The sequence below is a fragment of the Polypterus senegalus genome, unplaced genomic scaffold (genome assembly GCF_016835505.1).
Source record: "Polypterus senegalus isolate Bchr_013 unplaced genomic scaffold, ASM1683550v1 scaffold_944, whole genome shotgun sequence".
Taxonomy (NCBI): domain Eukaryota; kingdom Metazoa; phylum Chordata; class Cladistia; order Polypteriformes; family Polypteridae; genus Polypterus; species Polypterus senegalus.
The window spans coordinates 1-12,666 of NW_024379371.1; the positions used below are offsets into that span (position 1 = coordinate 1).

The following is a 12,666-nucleotide window of genomic DNA, read 5'->3' on the forward strand; positions in this document are numbered from 1 at the left end:
GGGTACATTCTTTTTAAGAGAACCTTAAACACATACAAGCGTGTCGCCTGAGTGCTCACATGGTGCTTTCAAAGTATGACCTGGACTTCTTCAGCACATGACCTAAGGCTGTGGTTGGCCCTAAATGCCTTAGTAATTATTACTGTGTGATTGTCAGCAAACATTTTTACTTTATATATCTTCATGTAGCTGAAGCAGCAATGTTTTTGTCTTGAGGTTTTGTTTTTTTTTTTTCTTTTGTGTGTTCCCCCTCTCTTTCTGCAGGTCTAGAAGTGGATTCTGGTTCATTTATTGTTTATTCTATCGAAAACCCCTCCTTCCCCTTTACCTCCATCTCTTCCTTTTCTCTCCTCTTTCTTTCACTTTTGTCTCCGTGTCGGTTCGAATCTTAAAACATCTAAAAATATTTCTAATAAAGTTTTGGTATCAGGCATGGCGTTAGCTAGAAACTTTAATGCTCCACCTGAGAGAAAACTGTAAGGCTAGTCACCAGCATTCAGACATCAATTCTGATTTCTTCACAGCCAAACAGGACACGGAAAAAAAAAAAAAAAAGCTTTTCCATTACTGTTGTACTCAACCTGACCATCAGTGTATGGCTGGGAACTGCATCTTTATCCTTTCACTTTGAAGTGCCCAACCCCGATCTTTAGTATTTAACCATCAAGTAATGATGCTTTGGCTTACGGACTTACCAGTGTAGAAAGCACCGATTTCGTCTGATCTCGGAAATTAAACGCACTGGCTCGGCCAGTACTTGGATAGGGAACCGCCTGGGAACCCGGGTGCTGTAAGCTTTTTCCTTTACTATTTATAATCAACCTGAACATCAGTGTATGCCTTGGAAATGCATCTTTAACTTTCCAAAGGAAGCGTTCCCCCCCGATCTTCAATATTTAACCAGCATTACGGAGCACTGCTTCTGCTTCTGCTTAAGGACATACCAGTGTGAAAGCACCCGATTTCGTCTGATCTCGGAAGTTAAACACACACGGGCTTGGTCAGTACTTGACGGAGACAGCCTGGAGAAAGCTGAAAGTTTTTTTCCTTTACTGTTGTACTCTACCTGAACATCAGTGTATGCCTTGGAAATGCATCTTTTAACTTTTTGAATGGAGGCGCTCCCCGATCTTCAATATTTAACCAGCATTACGGAGCACTGCTTTTGCTTGCGGACTTACCAGTGTGAACGCTGCTTCGATTTTGTCTGATCCGGCAGTTAGACACCGACTGGCTCGCCAGTACTTGGATTGGAGACCGCCTGGGAACCCCGGGTGCTGTAAGCTTTTTTCCTTTACTGTTGTACTCAACCAAGACAGAGTATGCCTTGGAAATGTATTTTTTAACATTGCAATGGAAGCGCCCATCAATAGCATCTGTATTTAACCAGCATGAAGTAGCCTTGCTTTCACTAACAGCAACACCTGTGAGAATGTGCTTGAACTCATCTGATCTCGTAAGTTAAACACGCATGTGTTTAGCCAGTACTTGGATGAGAGACTACCTGGGAACGACAGGTGCTGTAAGCTTTTCCATTATTGTTGTACTCGATCCATCAGTGTATGGCTGGGAACTGCATCTTTATCCTTTCAATTTGAAGCACCCAACCCACCGATCTTTAGTATTTAACTATCAATTAGTAGTGATGCTGGTTGCTGACGGTCTTACCAGTGTGAAAGCCCTCGATTTCGCCTGATCTCGGATGTTAATCACGCACTGGTTCAGCCAGTTCTTGGATTGGAGTCCTTTAGGAACCAGGGGCGAAGCGCTTTTCTCCTTTACTGTTGTACTCTACCTGAACATCAGTGTATGTCTTGGAAATGCATCTTTTAACTTTCCAATGGAAGGCGCTCCCCACGATCTCTCCATATTAAACCGGCATTAAGTAGTGCTGTGCTTGCTTACGCCATACCAGTGTGAAAGCGTCTGATCTCAGAAATTAAACACACATGGGCTTGGCCAGTACTTGGATGGTAGACTGCCTGGGAACCCCGAGTGCTGTAAGCTTTATTCCATTACTGTTGTACTCAACCTGACCATCAGTGTATGGCTGGGAACTGCATCTTTATCCTTTCAATTTAGGCTTAACCCCTCGACCCTTTAGTATTTAACTAGCAAGAAGTATTGATGCCCTTGCTTACGGCCATACCAGTGTGAAAGCGCTTTGATTAAGTAAGTTAAACACGCAATGGCTCGCCAGTATATCGTGAAAGGTAGACCGTGGGAACACCGGATGCTGTAAGCTTTTTCCTTTACTATTGTACTCTACCTGAACATCAGTGTATGCCTTGGAAATGCATCTTTTAACATTCTAATCGAAGCTCTCCCCCACGATCTTCACATACTTAACCAGCATTAAGAAATGCTGTGCTTGCTTACTGCCATACCACAGTGGGAAAGCCTAATCTCGCCTGATCTCAGAAGTTAAACACACACGGGCTTGGCCAGTACTTGGATGGGAGATCGCCTTGGAACCCCGAGTGCTGTAAGTTTTTTTCCATTACTGTTGTATTCAACCTGACCATCTGTTTATGCCTGGGAACTGCATCTTAATCCTTTCAATTTGAAGCTTCAACCCCCCGATCTTTAGTTTTTAACCAGCCAGAAGTAGCGATCCTCGCTACGGCCATACCAGTGTAAAAGCGCCTGATTTCGAGAGTTAAAACGCAATGGCTCGCCAGTATTCATGTATAGTAGACCGTGTGGGGACGCGCGAAACCCGGTAGCTGTAAACTTTTCCTTTACTGTTGTACTCAACCTGAACATCAGTGTATGCCTTGGAAATGTATCTGTTAACGCTGCAATGGAAGCCCGTCAATAGCTTCTGTATTTAACCAGCATGAAGTAGCGTGGCTTTCGCTAACGGCAATACCTGTGAGAATGTGCTTCAAACTCATCTGTTCTTGGAAGTTAAACTCGCATGTGTTTAGCCAGTACTTGGATGGGAGACCGGCTGGGGAACCACAAGTGTTGTAAGCTTTTCTCCATTACTGTTGTACTCAACCTGAACATCAGGTAGTTTTTACAGAAATGAACTGTTTTGAACAGTTTCCTTGTGGAAAATAAGCCGTCACACATGTGTACACAAAGTGATTTTAAGGCCTTGAAAAGCGTTATTGTGAACTCAGGTTACCTTCAACTCTAACTCTGTGTAAAGTCAAAATACTCTGATAAAAGCAGTTCTAAATGATGAAATCCCCAGTTCCCTTATGGTTAAAAACTGTTTGGATGGTTTCCCAAGTGTTTTTCACAGTGGACTTCAACATATCAAACTGACTTTTTGAAATCTCTATTGACTTGCATTGGGCAAAAACTGCAACATAGTTTTTCAAAGAAATGAACTGTTTTGAACTGTTTCCTTGTGGAAAACAAGCCGTCACACATGTGTATACAAAGTGATTTTCAGGCCTTATTGTAAAGGCCTGAAAATCACTTTGTGTACACATGTGACACAGCTTGTTTTCCATCAAGAATTCTGTTCAAAACAGCTAATTCTGTTAAAGATAATTTCAGAGATGTGTTTCAACTGGTTTCACAACATAGAAGTTAAGACTCATTGAGTTCCACTCAACTTCAGTTTTTGCCCAATGCAACTCAATGAGGATTTCAACAAATTAGTTTGAGATGTTGAAGTCCATTTTGAAAAACACTTGGGAAACCATCTAAACAGTTCTTAAACATAAAGGAAGTGGGGATTTCATCATTTTGCTTTTACCAGAGTATTTTGACTTTCCACAGAGTTAGAGTTGAAGGCAACCTGAATTCACAATAATGCGTTTCAAGGGCTAAAAATCACTTTGCGTACACATATGTGTGACGGTTTGTTTTCCATAAGAAAACTGTTTAAAATAGTTCATTTCTGTAAAAAACTATGTCGCAGATGTGTTTCAAGTGGTTTCACAACATAGAAGTTAAGACTCTTTGAGTTCCTCTCAACTTCAGATTTTTCCCAATTCAGGTCAAAGTGGATTTCAAAAAGTGAGTTTGAGATGTAGAAGTCCACTTTGAAAAACACTTGGGGAAAAATCCAAACAGTTCTTAACCACAAGGTAACTGGGGATTTCATCATTTAGGACTGCTTTTACCAGAATATTTTGACTTTCCATAGAGTTAGAGTTGAAGGCAACCTCAATTCATAATAATGCGTTTCAAAGCCTGAAAATCACTTTGTGTACACATGGGTGACGACTTATTTTCCACAAGGAAACTGTTCAAAACAGTTCATTTCTGTTAAAAAACTATGTCGCAGATGTGTTTCAAGTGGTTTCACAACATAGAAGTTAAGACTCATTGAGTTCCACTGAACTTCAGTTTTTGCCCAATGCAAGTCAAAGGTATTTCAGAAAGTGAGTTTGAGATGTTGAAGTGCACTTTGAAAAACACTTGGGAAACCAGGCAAACAGTTCTTAACCATAAGGGAACTGGGGATTTCATCATTTAGAACTGTTTTTACCACAGTATTTGGAGTGGCTACTCATTTAGAGTTGAAGTTAACCTGAATTCACAATAGTGCGTTTCAAGACCTGAAAATCACTTTGCGTACACGTGTGATGGCTTGTAAACCACAAGGAAACTGTTCAGAACAGTCCATTTCTGTAAAAAACTCCATTCCACATGTGATACAAGTGCTTTCAGCACATAGAAGTTAAGACTCATTGAGTTCCCCTCAACTTCAGTTTTTGCCTAATGCAATTTAAAGAGGAATTCAAAAATTGCGTTTGAGAGGTTGAAGTGCACTTTGAAAAACACTTGGGAAACCAGCCAAACAGTTCTTAACCATAAGGGAACCGGGGATTTCATTATTTAGAACTGTTTTTACCACAGTATTTTGAGTATACGCAGAGTTAGACGTTAGGGTAGGGGACTGCCAGCCAAGCTGGCACACATGGTTTCACTAGCCCAAGAAATAACAAATTAAAACCTAATTCCAACCATTGCCCAAAGAATATTATTTTCTTAAGATTTATTTTTCATTTATTCCCATCGGAAATTGAGTTTGTAGTGTTCTTATCCATTCCGTTTCTTTTTTGATTCTCAAAGTTTTAGTCCAATATGTTTGATGTTCTATGGGAAACATAATTGGACTATGATCCTGTTGTGCAAAATGTGTGTATAAGATGGTCTGTCTTTCCTGGTTTTCTGTTAGACATAGATGCTGGACAAATCTAGCTTTTGCCGAATTTTTTGTTTTCCCGATATACAACATTTTACATTTTTTGCATTGGATGGCATAAATGCAATTTTTCGTTGTTAGCCTCAACTCTTGTAGGATAGGTCTTTCTACTCCTATTAGTGGATTCTCAATCATTTTTTGATTTCTATAAGGAATTTGCCAAGCACACTTAATTGCGTTTTCTAAGGGTGCATGGCCTGACCACTAGATCTTTAAAGTTGTTATTTTTTCTATAGGCCGCCACTATCCTGCATTGTTGTAAATCTGTGTCCTGTTGTTGTGCCTGTCCAAAATTCCACCTCAATACACCAACTATCTCACATGCCTTCCTTGAGAATGTCATTACTATTGGGACTATTTGTTTACCCTCCTGTTCATCTTTTTCCTGTACTATTTCTCCTATTTGTACCAATCCTTCCTGTTGTCTATTCAACTGCTCCCACCACTCCTCCAATCCCACCATATTCTCTACTTCAGTCCCCTCATATCCTTTGAAAAATTCAAATTCCTTGTCCGAGTCTTCCATCCAAGGTTTCCACCACCCACCCTCAGCATTTCCTTCCATACCTCCTTCTGAAACTCTTGTTTCAACTCTCCTATAGTTCCATCCCTAAATACCATCATAATTTGTCTCCCTTCAACCTTCCACTTTTCCATTCTCATTTCAGGCACCCAAAGACCACTGACCCCTTGTTTATTTCCACACTCATCCTCCCTTTGGACCACCAGTCTCTCCCTTCCAACTCCCTGTCTTCCTCCCCTCCATTTCAGGTATGGATTTAGAACATAGTCATCCCCCAACCAGCTCTTCAAATTAAGGTCAGGTAAATCTTCCTCCTCGGAATCACACCACCATATCTGTCCATTACTCCCAAATATAAAATTCCACCCATCTCTCCCCAAATTAAGGTCCCAGATTTTATTGGGATCTCTGCCACCGACCCCAAATTCACTAGGGTTCCTTATCTTAGGGTTCCTGATGATCCCATTCGGGGTTCCACCATTAGTCCCAGGGTTCCCCTCTCCTCCTCATTCAGGTCCCCCAGACTAATCTTTTTAATGAAAATATTCGGGGTGCTAGCCTTAACATTAGGGTTCCCCCTCCTCTCCTGCCCCATCCCATGGGCCTTAAGGTTAGGGTTTGGGAAAGGGGAGACTATATTAGTGTACATCCCGGGGTGCGTGGTTCCCATATTAGAAGTCTCCATATACCCAGGGTTGATATTGTTAACATCAGGGTCCTCCACAAAAGTTGTAGGGTTCCCCTTATTAACATTAGGGATCACCATTTTGACCTTAGGGTTACTTCTACTAGCCTGTAGAGTCGTGATTTTAACCTCAGGGACCCCCTCCTCATGGGCCTTAAGGTTGGGATTGAAGGGGGGCAAGTCTATCATACCTGAAGGGTCCATCCATACGTCAAACCTCACAATCTCCCCAACACTCCTATTCTCTTCCTCGGGGTCACACCATTTCTGATATCCTATTATATCATATCCGGGGTTATCCATACCCTCACCAACCTCTCCTGGGTACAAAACTATCCTTTCCCATTTGGGAAAGATTGCTCCCATCTTTTGCATCTCCTCCCAACTTCTTTCACTTCCCCTATGTATTTCTCCCACCTTCACCAATATTTCCCATTCCTGTGGTGGTTTCCACTCCATCTGTACTTCTCCTCTCATTTGCCCTATTCCCATTTTCTCCCCTTCTCCAATTATCTGTAACCAATTGTAGCCCTGTTGTTGTAATAGTTTCCCACTTGTAAGCACATAATCAATATCCCACAATGGCCTCCTCAGGGTAGAAAGGGAAAGAAACGTGAAAGAGAAAAGAGGAAACCTTTGAAATCATTTTTCCTTCTTACTCCAATTCACACCCCTCCAAATCTTCCCCCTCCAAGAACAGGAATTTAACATTATCGTTGAGATTCCTTTCAACCACCACCATTCCCCATCATTCTCCATCCTCCGATCCTTACTCAACCACATCTGATCAGACTCTTCCCAGGTCAACCAGGAACAATTTTCTAGATCTACCAACTGCTCCTGCGGAAGTTGTGGTGCCCCGTGTTTTTATTCAAAGGCCTCTGATTTATCGATTCATATTTATCCACCTGTCTCAAAACCTCCTCCTTGAACTCTCTCAAGAATCGTCTTGTATACCCCCGTTTCCTTAATGCTGAAAACAAGGTATGTGTTGCCCGTAAAGCATCCACTTTTTCCGTGTTAATCCTAAAGAATCTAATAAGCTGCGATTTAATGATGCCTGCAAATGTATGCTTTGGGTGAAAACTTGTCCTGTATAATAACGCGAGGGTATTTGTTGACTTAAAATGAACTCTGGACTGCAGTGTTTTTCTCTGTACTGATATTTTTTTGAAATAAATCTGAGTATCCAAAAACACTACATTATTGAAACTCTTTTCTGCTTTCACCTTAATAGCCAGATGAACCTCATTTAATACCTGAGTGAACTGTATGAACTCCTCTCTCGAATAGGTCCAAACACCAAATATATCGTCGAGAAACCTCAAGTATAACCAAGGTAATCTAACACATCTACCAAATGCTTCCTTTTCCCATTCAGACATATATATGTTTGCATAGGCCGGAGCAAATTTTTTGCCCATGGCTGTACCATATACTTGTAAATAGTATCTCCCATTGAACTCAAAATCATTATTGAGTAGACTAAGTTCTAACAAGTCTAATAAATGTTTGTCCGGTCTACTTTCATCAGGCCATTGACTGAATACACTCCTCACTGCCCTCAGTCCCAAATTGGTCTCAATATTTGTATATAGGGCCTCCACAACCATAGTGAACAAGAAAGTTCTATTTGGAACCACCTTGTCTCGAATGACACTCAGAAAATGGTAAGTGTCCTTTATGAAACTGTTATGTTTCTGTGACAAAGGGTTCAGATAATAATCCAAATATTCTGCAATTCGACATGACTCTGATGAACAGTCAGACACAATGGACCTACCTGGGGGAATCTGGAAGGGCTTCGGCCAAGCCTCAGGTAAACCTGAATTCACAATAGCGCGTTTCAAGACCTGAAAATCACTTTGCGTACACGTGTGACGGCTTGTAAACCACAAGGAAACTGTTCAAAGTAGTCCATTTCTGTAAAAGACTCCATTCCACATGTGATACAGGTGGTTTTAGCACATAAGTTACGACTCATTGAGTTCCACTCAACTTCAGTTTTGCCCAATGCAAGTCAAAGGTATTTCAAAAAGTGAGTTTGAGATGTTGAAGTGCACTTTGAAAAACACTTGGGAAACCAGCCAAACAGTTCTTAACCATAAGGGAACTGGGGATTTCATCATTTAAAACTGTTTTTACCACAGTATTTTGAGTGGCCATTGAGTTAGTGTTGAAGGTAACCTGAATTCACAATAGCGGGTTTCAAGACATGAAAATCACTTTGTGTGGACATGTGTGACGGCTTTTAAACCACAAGGAAACTGTTCAAAATAGTAAATTTTTGTAAAGACACCATTCGACATGTGATACAAGTGGTTTCAGCACATAGAAGTTAAGACTCATTGAGTTCCACTCAGCTTCAGTTTTTGCCTAATGCAATTCAATGGGGATTTCAAAAATTGAGTTTGAGATGTTGAAGTGCACTTTGAAAAACACTTGGGAAACAGTTCTTAACCATAAGGGAACTGGGGATTTCATCATTTAGAACTGTTTTTACCACAGTATTTTGAGTAGCCGCAGAGTTACAGTTAAAGGTAACCTGAATTCATAATAACGCTTTTCAAGGGCTGAAATTCACTTTGTGTAGACATGTGTGACGGCTTGTATACCACAAGGCAACTGTTCAAAACAGTCAATTTCTGTAAAACACTCCATTGCACATGTGATACAAGTGGTTTCAGCACATAAAAGTTAAGACTCTTTGAGATCCACTCAACTTCAATTTTTGCCCAATGCAAGTCAAAGGAGATTTCAAAAAATGAATTAGAGATGTTGAAGTGCACTTTGAAAAACACTTGGGAAACCAGCCAAACTGTTCTTAACCATAAGGGAACTGGGACTTCATCATTTAGAACTGTTTATACCACAGTATTTTGAGTGGCCACAGAGTTAGAGTTGAAGGTAACCTGAATTCACCATAACGCGTTTCAAGGCCTAAATATCACTTTGTGTACACATGTGTGACGGCTTGTTTTCCACCAGGAAACTTGTTCAAAACAGTTCATTTCTGTAAAAAAAACTATGTCACAGATGTGTTTCAAGTGGTTTTACAACATAGAAGTTAAGACTCATTGAGTTCCACTCAATTTCAGTTTTGGCCCAATGCAAGTCAATAGGGATTTCAATGGAGAGAGTCCCGAGGCTTTGGAAAACATCTTGTATCACCCCAGTCCCAAAGGTATCATGTCCTAGTGAGCTGAATGACTTCCAGCCTATTGCTCTGACATTACATGTGATAAAGACCATGGAGCGGCTGCAGCTTCACCACCTGAGGCCACAGGTCCACCACGCCTTGACCCTCTGCAATTGCATCAAACCAGGAAAAGGTGGGAGCGGAGGATACCATCATCTCTATGCTACACCGATCCCTTTCCCACTTGGACAGAGGCAGTCAGTGGTGCTGTAAGAATTATGTTTTTGGACTTCTCTAGCGCCATCAACACTATCCAAACTCTGCTCCTTAGGGACAAGCTGATTGAGATGGGAGTAGACTCACACCTGGTGGCATGGATTGCGGACTATCTTACAGACAAACCTCAGTATGTGCATCTTGGGAACTGCAGGTCTAACATTGTGGTCAGCAACACAGGAGCGCCGCAGAGGACTGTACTTTCTCCGGCCCTGTTCAGCCTATATACATCAGACTTCCAATACGATTCAGAGTCCTGCTACGTGCAAAAGTTCACTGATGACACTGCTATTGTGAGCTGCATCAGGAGTGGGCAGGAGGAGGAGTACAGGAAGCTAATCAAAGACTTTGTTAAATGGTGTGACTCAAACCACTTACACCTGAACACAAGCAAGACCAAAGAACTGGTGGTGAATTTTAGGAGGCCAAGGCCCCTCATGGACCCCATGATCATCAGAGGAGACTGTGTGCAGTCCTAGGTACAGACCTATAAATACCTGGGAGTGCAGCTGGATGACTAATTGGACTGGACTGCAAATACTGATGCATTGTGTAAGAAAGGTCAGAGTCAACTATACTTTTTTAGAAGGTTGGCGTCCTTCAACATTTGCAGTAAGATGCTGCAGATGTTCTAGCAGACGGTTGTGATGAGTGCCTTCTTCTACGTGGTGGTGTGCTGGGGAGGCAGCATAAAGAAGAAGGACGTCTCACACCTGGAGAAACTTGTTAAGAAGGCAGGTTCTACTGTAGGAATAAAGCTGGACAGTTCAACATCTGTAGCAGAGCGACGGGCACTAAGCAAACTACTGTCAATCATGACGAATCCACTGCATCCACTTAACAGTGTCATCTCCAGACAGAGGAGTAGCTTCAGTGACAGACTATTGTCACTGTATTGCTCCACTGACAGACTGAGGAGATCGTCCCTCCCCTAAACTATGCGACACTTCAATTCCACCCGGGGGAGTAAATGCTAACATTATTCAAAGTTATTGTCTGTTTTTACATACATTTTTTATTACTCTTTATTTTAATATTGTTTTTTGTATCAGTATACTGCTGCTGGATTATGTGAATTTCCTCTTGGGATTAATAAAGTATCTATCTATCTATCTATCTATCTATCTATCTATCTATCTATCTATCTATCTATCTATCTATCTATCTATCTATCTATCTATCTATCTATCTATCTATCCTTAACTTCATGTGTTGGAACCACTTGTATCACATTTGAAATGGAGGATTCTAACAGAAATATACTGTTTTGAATAGTTTCCTTGGGTTGAACAAGCTGTAACACTTGTTATCTACTGAAAGTAAGCTTTTAAAGCGCTTGAAACGCGCTATTGTGAATTCAAGTTACCTTCAACTATAACTAAGTTCCCCATCAAAATACTGTTGTAAAAGCAGTTCCAAATGATAAAATCCTCAGTTCCCTAATGTTTAAGAACTACTTCGATGGTTTCCGAAGTGTTTTTCAAAGTACACTTCAATATCTCAAATTCACTTGTTTACCCATTTAAACGCAGTGGACTAAACTAAAGCTGGGAGTAATTCAATGATGCTTAACTTCTATTTGTAGAAACCACTTGTATCACGTGTGAATTCTCTCAGACATGTACTGTTTTGAGCAGATTCCTTGTGCCAAACAAGCTGTAACACTTGTTATATACTGAAAGACCTTTTAAGCTCTTGAAACGCGCTATTGCGAATTCAAGATACCTTCAACTAAAACTAAGTTCCCCGTCAAAATACTGTTGTAAAACAGTTCTAAATGATGCAATCTTCAGTTCCCTAATGGGTAAGAACTTTTTGGATGGTTTCTTAAGAGTTTTTCAAAGTGCACTTCAATATCTCATATTCACTTTTTTCCCGCTTGAACGCTAAACTGAAGCTGAGTGTTACTCAATGATCCTTAACTTCTATGTGTTGAAACCACTTGTATCACATTTGAAATGGGGATTCTAACAGAAATGTACTGTTTTGAACAGTTTCTTTCTGTTAAAGAAGCTGTAACACTTGTTATCTGCCAAAAGTGCTTTTCAGCGCTTGTAATGCACTATTTTGAAATCAAGATACCTTCAACTCTAAGTCAGTGCCCCGTCAAAATACTGTTGTTAGAAGCATTTCTAAATGATGAAATCATCAGGTCCCTAATGAGAAACAACTGTTTGAATGGTTTCCTAAGTGTTTTTCAAAGTGCACTTCAATATCTCAAATTGACTTGTTTCCCCATGAAAACGCATTGGTCTAAACTGAAGCTGAGTGTTACTCAATTATCCTTAATTTATATGTGTTGAAACCACTTGTATCACATGTGAAATGGAGGATTCTTAGAGAAATATGCGGTTTTGAACAGTTTCCTTTTGTTAAACAAGCTGTAACACTTGTTATCAACTGAAAGTGCTTTTCAGCGCTTGAAGCGCTAATGTGAATTCAAGTTACCTTCAACTATAAGTCATTGCCCCGTCAAAATACTGTTGTGAAATCATTTCTAAATGATGAAATCCTCAGGTGCTTAATGGGTAAGAACTGTATGGATGGTTTCCTAAGTATTTTCAAAGTGCACTTCAATATCTCAAATTCACTTCTTTCCCATTGAAACGTATTGTGCAAAACTGAAGCTGACTGTTACTCAATGATCCTTAACTTCTTTTTGTTGAAACCACTTGTATCACATTTGAAATGGAGGATTCTAACAGAAATGTACTGTTCTGAACAGTTTCCTTGTGTTATTATGTTATGAAAGAAATACATTGCGCAAAAAGTTTTGTACAATAACTCTTTTTATGCATTTCTACCTTGAATTAAACTAAACATTTAATGTTGCGAAATTTAAATTTAATTTATATTAGTTCACACAAACG

General features: G+C 40.4%; 1 pseudogene; it reads left to right on the forward strand.

The window, feature by feature from the left end:
• Nucleotides 1-2,373: 2,373 nt before the first annotated feature.
• Nucleotides 2,374-2,492, forward strand: LOC120519885 (annotated as a pseudogene).
• The last annotated feature ends 10,174 nt before the right edge of the window (nucleotides 2,493-12,666 follow it).